The sequence below is a fragment of the Phyllobates terribilis genome, unplaced genomic scaffold (assembly GCF_046119375.1).
Source record: "Phyllobates terribilis strain yellow unplaced genomic scaffold, ASM4611937v1 Scaffold_9__5_contigs__length_417890890, whole genome shotgun sequence".
In the NCBI taxonomy this organism is placed as follows: domain Eukaryota; kingdom Metazoa; phylum Chordata; class Amphibia; order Anura; family Dendrobatidae; genus Phyllobates; species Phyllobates terribilis.
Genome location: NW_027362769.1, coordinates 277,757,556 through 277,779,654, shown reverse-complemented (window position 1 = coordinate 277,779,654; position 22,099 = coordinate 277,757,556). Strand labels below are relative to the sequence as shown.

Here is a 22,099-nt window from a genome sequence, read left to right as displayed (position 1 = left end):
AATACACTACTCAAAAGTATAAAGGGAACACTTAAACAACAGAATATAACTCCAAGTGAATCAAACTTCTGTGAAATCAAACTGTCCACTTAGGAAGCAACACTGATTGACAATCAATTCACATGCTGTTGTGCAAATGGAATAGACAATAGATGGAAATTATTGGCAATTATCAAGACACCCTCAATAAAGGAGTGGTTCTGCAGGTGGGGACCACAGACCACATCTCAGTACCAATGCTTTCTGGCTGATCTTTTGGTCACTTTTGAATGTTGGTTGCGCTTTCACATTTGTGGTGGTAGCATGAGACGGACTCTACAACCCACAGAAGTTGCTCAGGTAGTGCAGCTCATCCAGGATGGCACATCAAAGCGAGCTGTGGCAAGAAGGTTTGCTGTGTCTGTCAGCGTAGTGTCCAGAGGCTGGAGGCGCTACCAGGAGACAGGCCAGTACACCAGGAGACGTGGAGGGGGCCGTAGGAAGGCAACAACCCAGCAGCAGGACCGCTACCTCCGCTTTTGTGCAAGGAGGAACAGGAGGAGCACTGCCAGAGCCCAGCAAAATGACCTCCATCAGGCCACAAATGTGCATGTGTCTGCACAAACGGTCAGAAACTGACTCCGTGAGGGTGGTATGAGGGCCCGGCGTCCACAGATGGGGGTTGTGCTCACAGCCCAACAACGTGCAGGAAGCTTGGCATTTGCCACAGAACACAAGGATTGGCAAAGTCGCCACTGGCGCCCTGTGCTCTTCACAGATGAAAGCAGGTTCACACTGAGCACATGTGACAGACGTGACAGAGTCTAGAGAAGCCGTGGAGCGCGATCTGCGGCCTGCAACATCCTTCAGCATGACCGGTTTGGGTCAGTAATGGTGTGGGGTGGCATTTCTTTGGAGGGCCGCACAGCCCTCCTCCATGTGCTTGCCATAGGTAGCCTGACTGCCATTAGGTACCAAGATGAGATCCTCAGACCCCTTGTGAGACCATATGCTGGTGCGGTTGGCCCTGGGTTCCTCCTAATTCAGGACAATGTCAGACCTCATATGGCTGGAGTGTGTCAGCAGTTCCTGCAAGATGAAGGCATTGAAGCTATGGACTGGCCTGCCCGTTCCCCAGGCCATGAATCCGATTAAGCACATCTGGGACATCATGTTTCGCTCCATCCACCAACGTCACGTTGCACAGCAGACTTTCCAGGAGTTGGCGGATGCTTTAGTCCAGGTGTGGGAGGAGATCCCACAGGAGACCATCCGCAACCTCATCAGGATCATGCCCAGGCATTGTAGGGCGGTCATACAGGCACATGGAGGCCACAAACAATACTGAGACTCAATTTGACTTGTTTTAAGCTGCGGATGTTTGCTGCTTATTTCACTGACTCAATTCAAGTCATTTAGTCACAAACGCCGCAAAAATGCACAAAGAATGGTATCTGGGGAAGACTACTCCCATCATCCGACAGCTGCTCCCGCAGATAAGAGGGAGCAGGCGCGGATGAGGGGAGAATTAGATTAGTCTCCTAAGCCAGCTTCTGTGCGTGGTGATTAAAAAAAAAAGTAAAAATCTATATTAAAAAAAAAACAAAAAAAACTTTTATTCTCACCCGTCCGCCGTCCTCCCAATGTCCCACGGCGACCCGACCACCCGGCAATACACTGACGGAAGCGAGATCGCTCACGGCAGTGTACATCGCTGCGCTGCTGGGGCCGAGTTCACCTGAGTTAATCAGCTGAAGATCAGCTGACGAGCTCCGGGACCTCACTTATGGCATCGGTGCTGTGTGGGAATATTCCCTCGCAACGCCGATGCAGTAAATGAGGTCACCAGAGCTTATCAGCTGATCTTCAGCTGATGAACTCAGGTGAACTCAGCCCCAGCAGCGCAGCACTATGCACTGACCAGAGTGATTACACTACTGTCAGTGTATACACTGCTGTCTTCTACAGCAGTCACATCAGTGACTGCTGGTGTGACTGCTGTAGAAGTGACCCGGATCGTCATGGGATTACGTCGTGACGGTGGACAGGTGAGGGATATGGTTGTTTTTTATTTTTCTTTTTTTACAGGAGACGAAGGCTTTGGGGACTGGGCGTTAGGGAAGTATACAGTGTTTTATATTTTTAAATAAATTATTAAAACCGTGTGGAATTTTAATTTAAATAAAAGACTTTAATCTGGCCGCGTCTCATTTGAAAGAACGTCAAAAACCTTACTATGGGATTAGTATTGGTCTTATAGACGCCCTCCATTACTAACCTGGGCTTCATGTCAGCCGCCAATACAAGGCTGACATGAAACCCAACCTTATTACCCCACTCATCACCGCTATAAGGCAGTGGGAAGAGCGGAGGCTAAGTGCCAGATTTGGCGCATCTTATGGACGCACCATTTCTGGGGCTGCTGAGAGCGGATATTAATAGCCGCTGAGGAGGATAGTATCCTTGGCCCCTTTCCTGGCTATTAATATCAGCCCCCAGTTGTCTGTTTAGCGTTTTCTGGTTAGATTTTATAGGGGGACCCTATGTCAATTTTTTTCTGGGGTCCCCCTATAATCTAGCCAGTAAAAGCTAAGCAAACAGCTGTGGGCTGTTATTAATAGTCAGGGAACATTTTTGGCTAATGGCCCCTTCCCTGGCTACTAATATCAGCTCCCAGCGGTCGGCTTTCCCTCTACTGGTTATGAAAATGACCTGGGAGCCTACGCCATTTTTTTTTATTTTAGGCTCTGTGCCCACAATCCGGAAGTAGCAGCGCTTTGGATGCAGCATATTTTTGCTGTGTCCAAAACGCTGCTTTCTATTGAACGCAGGTAAATTCACATGTGTTCACTGAACCATGCGGATTTACCGCATTCAATACATTTTAGTGGACAAATTTCTGTTGCAGAGATTAGCGACTCCGCAAGAGAATTTGACATGCTGTGGTCCTAAAAGGCGCATCGAATGTCAGTGTCCAAGGGTGATCCGCAGCCTCTGATGCACGCATAGTGGACATGGGATTTCTAGAAATCCTATCCACTATTCTGTAACATTTGGACGCTGCGGGTTTGAAGCTGCATAAATACGTAGCTTCAAACCCGCTACGGCTCATGATCGTGGACACGTACCCAAACTCACCCGCAGAATGTTAATTTCTGTAGCGGACACGCTAGTCTCCGCTGCAGATTTTTACCAATTGAAATGTCATATGCGGTGGATCCGCATTTATTGACAACAAAACTGCGGCAAAGCGCTGCTGGTTGCTGATAGTGGGGACATAGAGGCTAAACAAACAGCCGTGAGCTGTTATTAATAGCCAAGGAACATGTTTGCCTAATGTTACCTTCCCAGGTTAAAAATAGCAGCTCTCAGCTGTCTCAGAAATGACATGAATGGGAATGGTAATGAGATTGGGTTTATGGGATTAGCCGACACCTAGCTCTTTTGTTTAGTGATGAAAAGGTGTCAATCAGACCCTTTCATTACTAAATCTAAGTAAAGCAAAGAGTTAAATATACACACAAAGTAAAACACTTTATTTGAAATACAACAGACATATTCTTTAATCATTTAAAATAATCAATATACTCACCCCAGGTCTGAGGCAGCGTGCCCACTATGCGTCTTTCAAGTGTTTTTGCCGCGGAATTTCCGCAGCAAAAAAGCTTAAAAAATGCTTGGTAATATGTGCCACATGGTCCCCAATGATAATCCGCATGTGCTGTGAACATGCTGCGGAAATTTCCGCTGCGGATTATCATTGCGGAAAAATAGGCAGCATGTCCATTAATTTTGCGGACACGCAGCGTAATCGCCGCCATTGACTTTCATTGGACCGCGTGACATCCGCATGACTACATCTGTACATGCGGATATCACACGGTTCAATGTGAGGATGGTACCCAGGTCTGGAGGAAAGGAGCTGCTCATCCAGACCTGGGTACCATAGAACCTGTTAAAAAAAATAATATAAAATAAACAAAAAAGATTATACTTGCCTTCCGATGTCCTCCCAGTGTTTTCTCCCCTCCGTCTGGTCTGCTGTATGGGTCGCGGTGTTGTGAAGGACCTGCCATGACGTCACTGAGTCATGTGACCTGTCACATGACTCAACTCAATGACGTCACCGCGGGTCCTTCACACCACCGCGAGCCGCCCAAGACACCGGATGCAGTGGAGAAAACACCGGGAGGACATCAGAAGGTAAGTATAATCTTTACTTTTTATTTTTTACATTCATATTCTTTTTTTTTTTTAACTAACTTGGTCACACTACTATAAATCCATGCCGGTTGCATGGATTTATATAGTGTGAACAAGTTGTCAAGCACTTTCCAAGTGATGCTAAAATCGCTTGGAAAAGCGCTTGATAACCCGCATGTGGAAATGCATGCAAAAACGCTTGAAAAAAATGCATGCAGGTTGACAAGCGCTTTCCAAGCGATTTTAACATCACTTGGAAAGTGCTTGACAACTTGGTCACACTATATAAATCCATGCAAACGGCATGGATTTATATAGTGTGACCGTAAAAGAATGGTAAAAAATAAAAAAATAAATCTATACTTACCTTCGCTCCGTCCTGGCTTGCCGGAAGCTCGCGGTACACTACACTGAAGGACCTGCCGTCACATGACTATGACGTCAGCGTAGGTCCTTCAGTCCATCGCGATCTGCTGGCAAGCGAAGACAAGAAGACCGGTGGCCATCAGAAGGTAAATATAATAAGCAGAAATGCATGCAAAAACGCTTGACAAACGCTTCTACCTGGCGGGAAAAAAGCATTTTAAAAGCGCATGCGTTTTTCCTGCCAGGGAGAAGCGGAAAAAATATGCAGCATTTCTGCATCGTGGGCACATAGCCTGAAGGTAATCCAAGGGTTAAAGAGGTGTCCCACATTTGTTTTTTTTCAAATATCTTTATTTAGCTCCAAAAAGCATTCATTGAGGTACAAAAACGCATCAAAAACCGCATCAAAATCGTGCCAAAACGCGCGTTTATTCTGCAGCATTTATCCTGACAAGAGATGCAGAAACCTTAAGGAATTTTCTGCATTCAAATCCTGAACATGCTGTGGCAAGACGACTCGCTCGGCTCTCCCGGAGGCAGACTCAGGACACACGTTCTCAGGTTGCCTTTCTGCTGGTTTATTATCTGGCATAAACTCATGCAGGGTTCCGCAGGAAAAATAAACAAGACCCCCCTGGGTTAAACGGGAAAACAAAACAAAGTATAGCTCAGTCCACAGGTGAGTGGGTTCCACCCGCTCTCAGCAGCATAAACTGCACAGGTAAAGTCCAGATAACAAGCTCTGCAGCTTCCACAATACTGTCTGGAGACTTCCCTCTCCAGACCATACTCCAGATAAAAAAAAAAAGGACTGAGCTTTAGCACATTGCTCAGCCACACCCTGAGGGGAGGTAGGGGGAATGGCGTCCCGCCCTCTTTGCCATTCCCCTAAAACAGCACACCCTTTAACAGAGTAAACCTACCAGCATATAACACGCTGGCAGAAAAATAAAGTAGGTCTTAGTTCACACAGGAGAGCATCCTGAGTGACACATACCTCCCCTCACATATAAAACCAGTGACACTGTCACATATTCCCCCCCTCTACCCAAAGCCGGGGGTTTGGGCACTTTCTGACACCAGGCAGGGAATCCTAGAGAGGGCATCTGCATTCCCATGTAACTTCCCGGGCCTATGCTCCACGTGAAAGTTAAAATCTTGAAGTTCTAGGAACCATCTAGTTACCCTGGCATTTTTACCCCTCTTCTCCCTCAACCATCTCAATGCGGCATGGTCTGATACTTATTTAAACTTCTGGCCTAGTAGGTAATATTTCAGTGTAGCCACGGCCCATTTTATGGCTAAACACTCTTTCTCTACTATGGCGTAGTTCTTCTTGCAGGAGGACAGCTTTCGGCTTAGAAAGAGAATGGGATGTTCTTCCCCATTTATCTCTTGGGAGAGTACAGCCCCTAGACCAACCTCTGAAGCGTCCCTCTGGACCACAAATTCTTTCTTGAAGTCTGGCGCAACCAGAACCGGCTGATTGCACAGTGTTGGCTTCAACTGTTGAAACGCGGTCTCCGTTTCTTCTGTCCATTTCACCATGGTTGATTTGGTGCCTTTTAGAAGATCCGTTAGTGGAGTGGCAATCATGGCAAAATTTGGGATAAAACGCCGGTAGTATCCCACCATTCCCAGGAATGCTCTCACCTGCTTCTTCGAGAGCGGTTGCGGCCAGGTTTGAATTGCCTCCACTTATTCCGCCTCTCCCAACAACATAGCCCAGGTACTTGGCCTCCTCTTTTCTGATGGCACACTTTCTCGGATTTATGGTAAATCCTGCCTTCCTTAGCGCCTCCAGAACAGCCTGTAGTTTAGGTAGGTGACTAGCCCAGTCTGGGCTAAAGACCACAATGTCGTCGAGGCAGGCTGCGGCATACTTCTTATGTGGGACTGGGATCCGATCCATAGCCCTCTGGAACATGGCTATGGCCCCCTGTAGTCCGAACGGCATCCGCGTGTATTGAAAACACCCATCAGGTATTGAGAAAGCCGTCTTCTCCATAGCCATCTGGGACATGGGGATCTGCCAGTAGCCCTTCGTCAGGTCAAGAGTGGTGATGTACTTCGCCGGTCCAAGACTCTCGATGAGTTCGTCGACGCGGAGCATCGGGTACGCGTCACACTTGGATACCTCATTCAGCCAGCGGTAGTCATTACAAAACCTCCACTCTCCATTGGGTTTCGGCACGAGGACGATTGGGCTCGACCACCCACTCTTTGACTCCTCTATTACCCCGAGGTCTAACATCCTCTTCACCTCAGCCGAGATCACCTCCCGGCGTGCTTACAGAATCTGATACGGCTTCAGATTCACTCATACGTGCGGCTGTCAGCACGTCATGCTCTACCACTTGAGTATGCCCCGGCAACATTGAGAACAGCTCCCGATTCCGCTGTAGTAATTCTCGACACTGTTGCTTCTGGGCCGGTGATAGAGTCTCTGCAATAGTGACCTCCTCCACCTTGCCTTCTGGTGCAGCTCCCAGGCAAGGAGTTTCCACAGGTTGACGGTCCCGCCACGGCTTGAGCAAATTTACATGATATATTTGATGCGGCTTTCTTCGGCCAGGCTGGTGGACTTTATAATTAACCTCGCTGACTTTCTCCACCACCTCGTATGGACCTTGCCATTTGGCTAGGAACTTGCTCTCGACGGTAGGGATCAGCACCAAAACACGGTCCCCGGGCTGGAACTGTCTTAGTCTCGCCAACCAGTTATAGACAATCGCCTGGGCTTCCTGCGCCTGGAGAAGATGTTCCTTCACGATGGGCATCACCTTTGACATTCTCTCCTGTAACTGGGTGACATGTTCGATGATACTCCGGTGTGGCGTGACTTCAGCCTCCCAAGTTTCCTTGGCGATGTCTAGGAGACCTCTTGGATGCCGCTCATATAGGAGCTCAAATGGAGAGAAGCCAGTGGAGGCTTGAGGAACTTCTCTGACCAAGAAAGGCAGAAATGGGAGCAGGTAGTCCCAGTCTCGCCCATCCTTTTCAACGACCTTCTTGAGAGTCGCCTTTAAGGTCTTGTTGAAGCGTTCCACTAGGCCGTCCGTCTGTGGATGGTAAAACGAGGTCCGAAGTTGAGTTATCTGAAGGACTCTGCAAAGCTCCTTCATCACCTTGCTCATGAACGGGGTTCCTTGGTCTGTCAGAATCTCTTTTGGCAGATCTGTCCGAGCAAAAATATGGACCAGCTCTCGGGCTATACTTTTACTAGATGAGTTCCTTAGGGCAGTGGTCCCCAACCTTTTTTGCACCAGGGACCGGCTTGAAGCAAGATCATTTTTCCATGGCCCAGCAAGGAGGGGGTGGGGTGGGCGGGGCTTTGGTCATATGGGGGCGGGGTAATGGAGGGATTTGGAGTTTAGTGCATACTTATCATATAGTGTAGACCAGGTCCCCGCCAGGAGCTATGCCAGGAGCCCCACATAATGTGCTGTGCCAGGAGCCGCATCACTGAGGCCCCATCACGCCCTACAGCAGGACAGGGCAGCTGTCCTGACAGCTGCTGTTCAGCTGCATTTACTTCATCCCAGGGGCGGACACAGACTGTAGTGGGCCCCTGTGCAAGAAATTTTTTTTTTTTTTTTTTTTTTTTTTAACAGCGGGCACGCCGGCTTTGCTGAGGAGAACTACTGCTCCCATCAGCAGGGCCGCTCTTGCTGTTATCAGCGGGAGTGGCAGTCTAATGAGAGGAGCAGTAGTCATCCTCTTCCGACCAGGGTACCACCCACAGCGAGTTTCTGGCGCAAATTCGTGTTCATTGCCCATTGCTACAGCTGGCAGACCTATTAACAAGTGTTTTTGCAGCGTTTCCGCGGAGGGAAAACTGCCACGAAAACGCATCAAAAAACGCTTCGTCTGCACTTAACCTAATAGTGATAGAGAAACTGCTTGCTGACATGCAAGGACAAGTGTAATATTATGCTCATCGCTGCTGGAGCAGCAGTGTTTGCTTTTCTCAAGACAGTGCAGTGTTGTTCCCAGGAGCTGCGTGTTTGAGAACACTACCTGGTCTCTCTCTTCACCAAGCAGTGAGATCTCAAGAAGTGATATGTCACTGCTTGGTGAGGAGATAGGGACCAGGAAGCGCAGCTCCAGGGGACAACACTGCGCTGTCTGAGAAAACTGCATACTGCAGCTCCAGTGTATTGCTATTGATAATACACTGTAAAACCTAGCCATTATCTAACATTTCAGCGTTTGACAGACTATCATGCCTCGCCTTGAGGTCTGATTGGCTGAGGGAGAAGACAGACACTGAGGCCATTGCTGGACCATAGCAACCCATCGAAACCTTGTGATATCGCATTACGGGGGAGCCACAGACAGAGGGAGTGATCGCCTTTTGTCAAACTTCTCACATGACACTTTTGTTACTGACAGCGGCATCTGAGTGTTTAAATTGTGAGGATCAACGATATGTCGGGACTCTACGTAAGCAGCAAGAGTCTGTGTAACAGACGGATCGTGATCAAAAAGTCAACTTTATTTTTTTTTTATTTAAAAGAGCAAGCCATAAGAAACAATAGAGGATTGTAATCATAGTGACGCACAGAAATAAAGTTAACATGGCATTGTAACCATGCAATGAACGCTGTTAAAATAAAACAAAAAAATGCGAGATTTGCTGTTTTTTTTCTATTCCACTCCACCTTTTTTGCCAATACACAGTTTGTACCATAAAAAAAGCCCTCATCTGGCTATGCCAAAAACAAAAAAAGTTAAAAAGGGGTAAAGGCCACTTTCCCCTCCTTGCTAGTAAAGTCATCCCCCTCAGCGTGTGGCTGCCACCACCCCCGATGAGCTGGGCATTGAGTATTGCAGCACAGTGAGGGGACGCAGAACTTACAAGAGCTGTCTTCATGGCTTATCAAGTGAGTGATATTACCACCCTGTTCAGACACTAAGGCTGCTGTCAACAGCAGGAGACTGATTCTGTCTGTGATGTCTAATGTTGCTGACGAGCAGTCACTGTCTGTGCGGTCATTACTAGAACTCACTTGAAAAGCACTGGACACAGCACAGATCTCCCCTATATCCCCCAACATCCGTTCAGAAAGACAACTGAATGTCCCTCATCCTGTGACTGTATAAGCTGCACATGTAGCCACTATATTATGATTAACAGCTCCCAGCCCCATAATATTAATCCCTTACCTATCGCTTACAGTGGAATTTAACACATGCCGGCAGGGAGTGCATCATTCCATGGTCCCATCATTGCCTATGGGTTGTCATGACAGCAGGGGATCTGCTGATGATCCCCATGCCTGTGATTACAACACTCCTGTGAACGCCGGCTTGTGGCTGATGTTGAAAGGAGATCGTGATTTCTACTATACATAGCACTGCTATGTATAGCACAGGCGATCTGACAATCACAACTTCAAGTCTCCTAAATGGACTATTAAATACAGTGAAAAAAAAAAGGTTTTAAAAATATGAAAAAAATAAAACAATTTAAACACATATTTGGTATCGCTGCGTTCATAAAAGTCAGATTGATCAAAATATAAAATAAATTAATCTGATTGGTAAATGGCATAATGAGAAAAAAAATTCAAAATGCCAGAATTACATTTTTTTGGCTGCCACAACAATGCAATAGAAGGCGATGAAAACACTATTTACCCGAAAAAATTGTAACTAAAAATGTCAGCTCAGGGGCCAAAAATAAGGCCTCACCCAGCCCTATTATCAGACAAAAGTGATTTTTTTTCTACAAATTTCTGAATTCTGCCCAGTCAGTTTTACCATATAGTTAACATGGTAAAAAGAAAAAAAAAAAAAAAAAAAAAAAACAATTGCACTTTTTTTTGCAATTTCAACACACTTGAATTTTTTTCCAGTACACTATATGGTAAAATTAATGGTGTTATTCAAAAATACAATTCGTCCTGCAAAAAATGAGCCCCAATATGTCTATATGGCCAGAAAAATAAAAAGAAGTTATAGTTCTTGAAAGAATGGGAGTAAAAAAAGAGAAAAATGAAAATCGTCTATGAATGAATGGGTTAAAGGGGATGTCCATGTTCAGTAAAATGATCCCCAAAGTGTGAAATGTACATAATATAACAAACTCTTCAGGTACTCGCCCCACCGGGGTCCAGTGCCGGCTTCAGTTGCTGCGGTCCCGGTGTACAGTATATGACTAGAGCAGTAAGTCACATCAGCTTGTCACATCTCTAGCCAGTCACTGAGCACAGTGCTTGTGCAGAGGTTGATGGCACGTGACGCAGAGCTCAGTTACTGGCTAGAGCAGTGACATGCAACTGTTGACGTGACATCACCCTTCTTGCCACAATACAAGGACCACAGCAATGGCAAAAGCCGGCACTGGAAACATGAGGGGCGAGTATCTGAGGAGTTTGTTATGGTATGTACTGTACTTTACAAACTTTGGAGACCACTTTACTGAAAGTGGACAACCCATTGAAGAATATCAGAACTAAGAAATAGTGATCTTATAGAGATCATTAAAATCTAAATCTCACGTCTTTTGCGAAAAATTCTATAATTATATGTACATCAGATGCTGGGGTGTAATTGATGTAGGGCAATATCAGTGAGCCAAAATTCAGAAGTCCATGTATCGCAGTCCGAATACAGACTGCGAAGCACAGACTTAACTTCTAACCCAAACTTAACAGACTAAAATATGAACCATACCATCCAACCATCCCTGATCCAGACAGACGGTCCTGAATTTGGGGAGCTGACTCGCTGGAAGTAGGGGCTATGTTCTGACTTCAGCTTTATCTGTCATCTCAGGCCACAGACAATGATGAATATACCGGTGGAGCAGAGAACCATCACATCCGCCTCCACCGTTCAGTAACTGAAGATCGGGCCAGGACCCTTTGGTGCTTTAACCCCATTCTGATGTGCTCAGTAATGGTATGTCCCTGTGCCTATTGGACTAGGTACGTACTGTTACGTGCACTGCGATCGCGCAAGCACACAAGCAGTGCGGGGCGATCGCCGCCGGTTGTCAGCTGATTCTCACATCTGACACCCGGTGCTATGTGCCAGGAGCGGTCAAGCACAGCTCCCGACACACTAACCACTGAAATGCTGTGATCTTAGTCGATCGCAGCATTCTGGGAGCAAGGGGAGGCAAGCGCGTCCCGCACTGTCTGTGCTGGGTCCCGGTAGTTGTCTTGGTGATCCGATGTCGTCATGACGACATCCAGGTCACCAGTCAGCAGGAAGTCACTTTGATCATGCGCAGTGCGTGATCAAAGTAACTTCTGAGTGTGCAACGCTGACACACAGCATAGCAGAGAAGATGGTGCTGCATCTCTATGCTATGCAAGTGATCAGCCTGCAAAAAATGAAAATCCCATAGTGGAATAATGTGTAAAAGTATAAAAAAAAGTAACTGAAAGTGAAAAAAAAAAATTGTAAAAATCTAAAAAAAAATACAATCCAAAAAACTTAAAATATACTGTACCCATAAATAAATATTATGGAAAAAAATAAATAAATAAAAGTACACATATTTGGTATTGCCGCGTCTGGAACGACCTGACCTATAAAACTGTCCCACTAGTTAACCCCTTTATTGAATACGGTAAAAAAAAAAAACTAAAAAACTAAGCAAAAAACGATGCTTTATCATCATACCGCCAAACAAAAAATGTTATAAAACGCAATCAAAAAGACTAATGTAAATAAAAATGGTACCACTGAAAAGGTCATCATGTCCCGCAAAAAAACAAGTCACCAAACAGCTCCATCAGCCAAAAAAATAAGAGTTATAGTTCTCAGAATAAAGTGATACAAAAACAAATTTTTTCTATAAAATAGTTTTTATTGTGTTAAAGCGCCAAAACATAAAAAAAACTATATAAATGTGGTACCGATGTATACGTACTGACCTGAAGAATAAAGCAGCCTTATCAATTTTACTACACGTGGAACGGCATAAAAAAAAAACAATTCCTGAATTGTTTTTTGTTTATTCTACCTCCCAAAAATCGGAATAGAAAGCAATCAAAAAATGTCACGTGCCCAAAAATGGTACCAATAAAAACGTCAACTTGTCTCGCAGGGTGCTCACCACACATCCAGATAAGTTCCGTGAGGGGTCTAGTTTCCAAAATGATGTCACTTGTTTGGGGTTTCTACTGTTTATGCACATCAGGTGCTCCCCAAATGCAACATGGCGTCCGCTAATTATTCAAGCAAATTTTACATTCAAAAAGTCAAATGGCACTCCTTCCCTTCTGAGCCCTGCCGTGCGCCCAAACAGTCTTTTTCCTCAAAATATGAGGTATTGGCATGCTCAGGAGAAATTGCACCACAAATTTTGGTGTCCATTTTTTCCTGTTACCCTTGCGAAAATAAAGAAATTGGGATCTAAAGTAACATTTTTGTGAAAAGTTAAATGTTCATTTTTTTCTTCCACATTCCAAAAATTACTGTGAAGCACCTGAAGGGTTAATAAACTTTTTGAATGTGGTTTTGAGCACCTTGAGGGGTGCAGTTTTTAGAATGGTGTCACTTTTGGGTATTTTCTGTCATAAAGGCCCCTCAAAGTCATTTCAAATGCGAAGTGGTCCCTAAAAAAAGGGGTTTGTAAATTTTGTGGGAAAAATAAGAAATCGCTGGTCAACTTTTAACCCTTCTAACTTCCTAACAAAAAATTTTGTTTCAAAGATTGTGCTAATGTAAAGTAGACATGTGGGAAATGTAATTTATTAACTATTTTTGACATAAATCTCTGGTTTAAGGGCATAAGAATTCAAAGCTTGAAAACTGAAATTTTCTAAATTTTTTCAAAATTTCCGATATTTTCACAAATAAATGCTAGTCTTATCAAACTAATTTTACTACCATAATGAAATTATTATATGTCATGAAAAAACATTCTCAGAAACAGCATGATCTGTGGAAGTGTTCCAGAGTTATTACCACATTAAGTGACACTGGTCAGAATCATACAATCAAACAAGAAATTTTGGTTCCAATATTGTGCTGATATAAAGTAGACATGTGGGAAATGTTATTTATTAACTATTTTGTGCGACATACCTCTATGATTTAAGGGCATGAAAATTAGAAGTTTGAAAATTGCAAAATTTTTGCCAAATTTCCCATTTTTTCACAAATAACGCAAGCCATATAGAAGAAATGTTACCATTATCATGCAGCACAATGTGTCACGAAAAAACAGTCTCAAAATCAGGGGGATCAGTTAAAGCATTTTAGAGTTATTACCTCATAAAGTGACATTGGTCAGAATTGTAAAAATTGGCCTGGTCATTAACGCGCAAGACCAAAGTCGGGGGTAAAGGGGTTAAGCCAGGGCAGCCATCAGGGCATTACTGGTGTATGGGGCACAGTGAGCAGAAGCAGAAGAAGGGGGGCCCAGACAGGTATGATAATGCATTGTGCAATGGCGCACATCTCTGAGTTCAGAGATTTCCTGGATTTCCACGGCGGTCAAAACAGAAGGGCCGCGGAGCTCTCTCCCTCCGCCTCTTGTGTGACGTGCTGGTGATGTCACTTACACTATGAGATCATTGCGTAGGCAACGGCATGTACACACGCCAGCATACCAGTCCAGAAGTGGAGCTGCAGGGGATCGTATGAGAGGCAAGTATGATTTTTTTATTTTTAAATAAAATGAATTAAATGGGTATGGGGGAGCAAATGATGATGTACTGAGGTGGGGGAGTGCAAATAATGATGAATTGGGGGTGGGGAGTGAAACCTATGAATTGAGGGCGGGGGACAGCAAATTATGAATTGAGGGTGGGAGACAGCAAATGATGAATTGAAGGTTGGGGACAGCAAATGATGAATTGAGGGTGGGGGATGTGGGACAGCAAATGATGTATTCAATGTGGGTGGTGGCAAAGCAAATAATGAGGAATCGAGGGTGGAGGAGAGCAAATGATGATGAATTGGGGGTGGGGGGCCGGAAATAATAAATAGAGGGTGGGAGAGAGCAAATGATGCTGTATTGAGGGCGGGGGGGGAATGATGAATTGAGGGTGGGAGACAGCAAATGATGAATTTGGCGTGGGGGGCAGAAAATATTGATAAATTGAGGGTGGGGGGAGCAAATTATGCTGTATTGAGGGTGGGGAGATCAAATGATGATGAATTAAGAGTGGGGGAGAGCAATTGATAATGAATAGAGGGTGGGAATTAGAGATAGAGAGGACATGACAATGAATTGGAGTGGAGGGGGGCATAAAAATAAAATGAACTGGGGAGCAGGAGGTACAGGGGGGCATTGAGGATGCAGAAGTGTGACTGGTATTGAATTGGGGGAAAGAGTACAGGTGCTGATTAATTTATATATTTATTGGGTGGGGAAAATGGTTATTATAGTTAGCAGGGGCACAGTTGTGGATTGCAAGTTATATTTGGAATGGTGGATTGCATAATAACGAATTATATATTAATGGTGGGTACACGACTGTATTTAGCTGCGAAGTGTAGAAGTTGGAGAAAAAGTGGGGAATGTGCTCTGGAAGCAGTGCTCTGGATAACTTATTTTCTGCAGAAACGAGTCCTGGCTGGAAGAAGTGATGGCAGTCTGCGCTGGATGAAAAAGAAAAGTGAAGATGAAGGACTTCAACTACCTGTACACTTGCAATAAAGTATAATGTCACTGGTGATCCCTGTATTACCTGTACACTGACACTATATACAGCGCTCCTGTGTATAAAGTCACCAGTGATCACTGTATTACCTGCACACTTACACTATTCACTGTATACTATGTACAGAGATGTGTATAATGGCACTTATGGTAATATTAGTATTGTGGATTTTTATTAAAGATCAATATTGTAGTATTCACTCATTATGTGGTGATAATATGTGGTCTGGTCATGGTGTGGTTGCATTTGTCCCTTCTATGTGGTATTATTCGGTCACTATATGTTGGTAATATGTGGTCTCGTCATGGTGTGGAGGTATTTGTCCCTTGAATGTGGTATTATTCAATCACTATGTAGTGGTAATATGTGGTCTGGCCATGATGTGACAGTATTTGTTCCTCAGTAATTGACAAACCGCTGAATCTCATTTTTTTAGACTCCCTTGTAACAGGGGTAGTGCCACAGGATTGGAGGATAGCCGATGTGGTTCCGATATTTAAAAAAGGTAAGAAGGTGGATTCAGGTAAATACCGTCCGGGAAGTCTAACATCATTAGTGTGCAATGTTTTTGAGGGCACAATAAGAGGTGACCTGCAGAGTTATATCACAGAGAATAATATAAAAAATGATAATCAGCACGGATTCATGAAAAATAGGTCGTGTCTAACCAACATGTTGGGTTCTATGAGGAGGTAAGTGCAAATCTGATTGTTGGTAATGCAGCGGATGTGATTTATCTGGACTTTGCAAAGGCATTTGATACTGTACCACATAACAGTCTTATACTGAAGCTACAGAAGCAAGGGCTTGGGGGAACTATATGTAGATGGGTAAGGAATTGGCTAAATAATAGGAATCAAAGTCGTCATAAATGGTACGTTCTCTAAATGGGATATAGTCAGAAGTGGGGTGCCGCAGGGATCTGTGCTAGGACCGATTCTTTTTAACCTCTTTATTAATGACCTTGGGGATGGGATTGAGAATAAAGTGACAGTTTATGCTGATGACACCAAACTATGTAGGATATTAAAATCTGATCTTGACGTTACAATATTGCAGAACGATCTGGATAAGATGACTGAATGGGCAAACACTTGGCAGATGAGGTTTAATGAAGATAAATGTAGAGTAATGCACCTAGGACGGAGTAATCCTATTGCTGCATACACATTAAATGGGAGTATACTTGGGACTACAGAACAGGAGAAAGACTGGGGTATTCTGGTTACAAGTAAGCTGAGCAGCAGTACTCAATGTCAAGCAGCAGCCGCAAAAGCAAACAAGATTTTAGGATGTATAAAAAGAGAAATAAAATTATGTGATCCCAACGTATTGTTCCTCCTTTATAAATCACTGGTGAGGCCACATCTGGAATATGAGATCCAGTTTTGGGCTCCACGTTTTAAAAAGGATATTCAGAAGTTAGAGTCAGTTCAAAGGCGGGCAACTAGATTATTACAAGGGATGGAGGCCTCTCATAGGATGAGAGGTTGAAAAAGTTGAGCTTGTTTAGCTTAGAAAAACGACGCCTCAGAGGAGATCTCATTTGCATGTATAAATATATGTGTGGTCAGTACAAAGGACTAGCACATGACTTATTCCTTCCAAAGATCATACTAAGGACCAGTGGGCACTCATTACGAGTGGAAGAAAGGCGATTCCGGCACCTAAACAGGAAAGGGTTCTTTACAATCAGAGCAGTCGGACTGTGGAATGCCCTACCACCTATAACAGCTTTCAAAAAACGGCTGGACGATTTCCTCGATACACATAACATTGTGGGTTACAGTTAAATTGGACAAAATGTTACACCCATAGTAGTACATTTAGTACGGTAATAATAATTACATAACTAGTATCATAATTAGGTTTGATCCAGGGTTCTTTGACTGATCGCCTTTTCACGGAGTCAAGAAGGAATTTTTCCCCGTGATGCAAAGTGGCAGAATGTGTCCTGGGGTTTTTGCCTTCTTCTGGATCAACAGATTTAGGCATAGGGATTTTAGTAATACCATTATTAGAATCATAAAAGTAATACAAAATATAAAACTAATCCAAAAAATTATAAACGGGTTCAATTTTAATTGTAATAGTGCAGAAATAATAAAAATGGTAATAAAACATTTGTGAGGCCTAGTCCCAGTAAGTTAGTATATTAGTGTAGGGAGAAAGGTTGAACTGGATGGACCTAGGTTTTTATTCAACCTACATTACAACGTTACTAAGTATGTGGTATTTTGGTAAATAAAAATGTACCTAAAGAGAGTATTGGATATTTTAAGAAATGTTTCATAGGTTATAGTAGAGTTGGGTCCTGCCAAAAGAGTCTACCTTATCATGGTGGCGGCTTAAAAAATCTTTTGGCCAAAACAAAAGCTGATGGCTGTGTGCATGATATGGTGCTCGATGGTAACTGTTAATGTGTGATTAGTGAGGACAAGGTGCAACAGCGGAGTTTTTCCCCAAGAGTGGGAGGTGAGACTGTGGAAGGTTCGAGGGTTGGAGGTAGAGCTGAGGTGAAGAAAGGGCGGAGTCTCAAGGGGGCCCAAAAATTTTGCCAGTATGAGGCCCTGAAATTCTTGGTGGCTGCTCTGCCTTGAGCCCAATAGAAGTAAAGCGCAATATGAATGTTTTGTTGTTGCCACATGACATTCCCACATGACATATAGGTCCTGAAAGGATATTCCGTCTCTGCATAGGCTGAACAGAAGAGAGATCCAATGGCTAAGCAGCGGAAGCGAGGAGCAGGACACATGCAAGGTGTGTGCATATGTTGATGTAGCAGAGCTGTGTGTACACTGTGGGGACATTATACAGTGTTTGAGTGGGCATCGTATTGTGTTCGGGGAATCATACTGTATGGAGGGCACTGTGGAGGCCATGAAAATGGTACCATACTGTGTGGGAACACTAACAGGCTTCACTAGGAATAATACTTCTGTGTGGTTGCATAGAAAAGGATGTTGAGGGTGAGGTTAAGTTACTGACTTGGCATAAAATAAAAATTACCATTCTACAATATGTGTCCCTCTTGCTTATCTTTCACAGTTGGCAGGTATGTATATCCCTAAGAGGCTGTCAAAAGGCCTCAGCCATCCATGTATCACAGTCTGAAACCACCATTTAAGGACTAACTGTTGGTCTTCTGACCTGAACTTACCAGTCTTATATATGCCTATGAGAAGGTTGAATTCAGGTCAGGAGTCCAGCAGAAAAATCATGGTGGGACAGGGATATACAGGTGTCTTTATTCAGACTTATTGTTAGAACCCTCCTGTTTGTTTTTTCCATCTTGTGTCTTGCGGTCACGTGACCATCTGCCTATATATTCCAGCTCCGTACTTTTGACTGTGCTGGACTTCAGTGTTGTTTGACTGTTTTGCTAGCCAGGTGCTTCTGTGCCTATCTCTGTCAGTTTGCTTGGTCCTTCTGGGACCTCTAGTACCTTTTTGTGTTCTGCAACAACCTTCTCTGTTCAGTAGGTGTCCAATTTTTGTTCCAGTCCTTAGTTCTTTTAGGGACACCTTCCTTTATGTTATAGGTCTTCGTTCAGACTAGCCGAGGACTAAGGCGGGTCTGTTCGCAAGGAACAGGCAGCCCGCTACATCATAGGGATTCAGCTTAGTCTTACTGTAGGGATAGCTTTCCCCTTTCTTTCCTCAGAACTTGTTGCAGATCATAACACTTATGCTATGTTCAAACTTATTTTCAGCCCATGTACTATCAAATGTCTGCCTTTGTGCTGTGCAAAAAATCACAGAGTGCAGTAGTCTGGTCCGATTTACAGGCCAAACTAATGCAAGGAAATAGACGGTTTCTGCATTCTTCCACTATGTGGACAACCAGTCAGAGCTGCATACAGAACAAGTCAATTTCTAAATTTGAGGGCATAACTGGCCCAAGTTTTACAACTGCCATCTGAATGTAGCAAAGGAAAGAGTAGTAGTAGATAAACTTGCCCACTGACCCTCATTAACCTGGAAAATCCAGAATAACCCTTTAATGGCTAGTGATAACCCTTTAATGACTAGCTATCTATGATTGATTGCAATACGGCTTCTCTGATTTCTTTGCCCAGATTGTGGCTTGGGACCATCCCTCAGAGCGTAATGTGGCTCTCAAGGTAAAAAAGGTTAGGGACCACTGGGGTAGTCTATGCATGCAGCACCTGCTTAGTTACATAACTAACTCAACTCTGCTATACCTGGGTGCTGTCCCTGCACTCAGCTCTGCTACTTTAATGGCACCTGTCTGCCAATTCAGCTCTTCTGTTCCTAGGTTCTGTCCGTACAGTCACCTCTACTAATTCATGGTGCCTGTATGCCAATGCAGGTCTGCTGTTCTTGGGTGTTGACCGCACATTCAATTCTGAACGCATTCATTAAGTCTAGGACATCACATGATCAAAAACAGACTATCTTCCTCCTACTAAGCTCCATGTAAAAACAAGAAGTGTCATTCCCCTGCATGGGATCATCCCCCTCCTTAACTCCTGACCGAGCTGCTCTGCCCCTCTCCCCTGCCAGGAATTTTGCAGTAAGGTAGAATTGTAGTTCTAATGAGGACTCGTGCAGGAAAAAGAGACTTCCTGTTTCTACATGGAGCTTAGAAGGATTCACCTAGTCTGTTTTAAATCATGTGATGTCATACACCTAATGGAAAAAAAAGAATTAACTGGGTAGAATGGCAAAATAAGCAATTGTAAGTACACAGTGCTATATAAAATGATAACTGCAATATATTAAGAGGATAAAAATTTTGATTGGAAGAGTGCTTCTTTAATGCGCCCAATTAAAATTTTCTATTCATGCTCTTTTCAGTCCTCGACAACCACTGTCTATTCATCTTGTACCCTGGGCTGAAATTTCAATGGACTTTGTTTCATATCTTCTTGAGCTGCAAGGAGGCCGTTGTCGACCAGTTTTCCAAGATGTCTTGTTTTGTTCTGCTCCACAGCTGGCCCAAGAGTTCTACATAAGGATTTTCCAATTCCACAGCCTTCCTGCACACATAGTCTCTAACCATGGTATGCAATTTTGTTTCCTGGTTCGGGAGATGCTCTGCAAAATTCTCAAAATTTCACAAATCTTCCCTGCCTATCATAGCAAAAGTAATGGGCACACGGAGTGGATCAGTCAGTCTATAAAATAATATAATTGGATTTTCTCTAATGCACATCAGGACAGGTGGCAGGATTTGCATACAATGCACTGTCTGAATCTTCTGGAAAAATCTCCTTGTCACAGTCTATAGTCGAGAGCATTGTCTTCATCGGCCGTTTGCAACTAAAGGCCCCGTCACACTAAGAAATGCTACAGCGATCCAGACAACGATACGACCTGTCAGGGATCGTTGCTGCACCGCTATGTGGTCGCAGGTGAGATGTCAAACAGTCAGATCTTCCCAACGACGCAGCAACGATGCGGCGACCCGTAACGATCTGTATAACGATGCACGCCTATGTGTTTCTGTGTCTGAGTCGTCAACAAGGTCGTTGGTAAGGTGTCAAACACACCGATGCATGCTACCCAGCGGGGCCTCAACGATCAAAAAAATGTCCAGACCATTCCGACACGACCAGCGATCTCACAGCAGGGACCTGGTCGCTGCTAAGTGTCAAACGTAGCGAGATCGCTGCTGAGGTCGCTGTTAAATCACAAAACTTGTGACTCAGCAGCGATCTCGCTAGCGATCTCGCTTAGTGTGACGGGGTCTTAAGGCTGCGTGTCCACTATGCGTTTTTCAAGCATTTTTGCAGCGGAATTTCCGCAGCGAAAACGCTTAAAAACTGCTTGGTAATACGTGCCCCATGGTCCCCAATGATAATCTGCATGTGCTTTGCAGATTCTGCGGAAATTTCCACTGCGGATTATCATTGCGGAAAAATATGCAGCATGTCCATTAATTTTGCGGACACGCAGCATAATCGCCGCCATTGACTTTCATTGGAAAGCGTGACATCCACATCACTGCATCTGTACATGCGGATATCACACGGTTCAATGTGCGGATGGTACCCAGGTCTGGAGGACAGGAGACTTTCATCCAGACCCAGGTACCATAGAAACTGTAAAAAAAAAAAAAAAAAAAAAAAAAAAGATTATACTTACCTTTCGATGTCCTCCCAGTGTTTTCTCCCCTCCGTCTGGTCTGCTGTATGGGTCGCAGTGTTGTGATGGACTAGCCATGACGTCATTGAGTCATGTGACCTGTCACATGACTCAATGACGTCACCGCAGGTCCTTCACACCACCGCGAGCAGTGCAAGAGACCTGACGTGGCAGAGAAAACACTGGGAGGACATCGGAAGGTGAGTATAATCTTTATTTTTACCATTCTTATTCTTATTCTTTTTTTTTTAACTAACTTGGTCACACTACTATAAATCCATGCCGGTTGCATGGATTTATATAGTGTGAACAAGTTGTCAAGCACTTTCCAAGTGATGCTAAAATCGTTTGGAAAAGAGCTTGATAACCCGCATGCGGAAATGCATGAAAAAACGCTTGAAAAAAAAGCATGTGGGTTGACAAGGACTTTCCAAGCGATTTTAGCATCACTTAGAAAGTGCTTGACAGCTTGGTCACACTATATAAATCCATGCAAACGGCATGGATTTATATAGTGCGACCGATCCATGCAAACGGCATGGATTTATATAGTGTGACCGTAAAAGAATGGTAAAAAATAAAAAATAAATCTATACTTACCTTCGCTCCGTCCCGGCTTGCTGGCAGCTCGCGGTACACTACACTGAAGGACCTGCCGTCACATGACTATGACATCAGCGTAGGTCCTTCAGTCCACCGCGATCTGCCGGCAAGCGAAGACAAAAAGACCGGAGGCCATCAGAAGGTAAATATAATATTTTTTTTATTTTATTCTTTTTTTTACATGTTCTATGGTACCTGGGTCCGGAG

The 22,099-nt window shown here is 44.1% G+C and overlaps 1 protein-coding gene across 4 annotated transcripts in view; it reads right to left on the bottom strand.

Annotated features, from left to right (window-relative positions):
- The window catches only part of TNRC18 (trinucleotide repeat containing 18), a 739,821-nt gene that overhangs the window by 413,517 nt on the left and 304,205 nt on the right, over window positions 1-22,099 (bottom strand). The window lies entirely within an intron of this gene.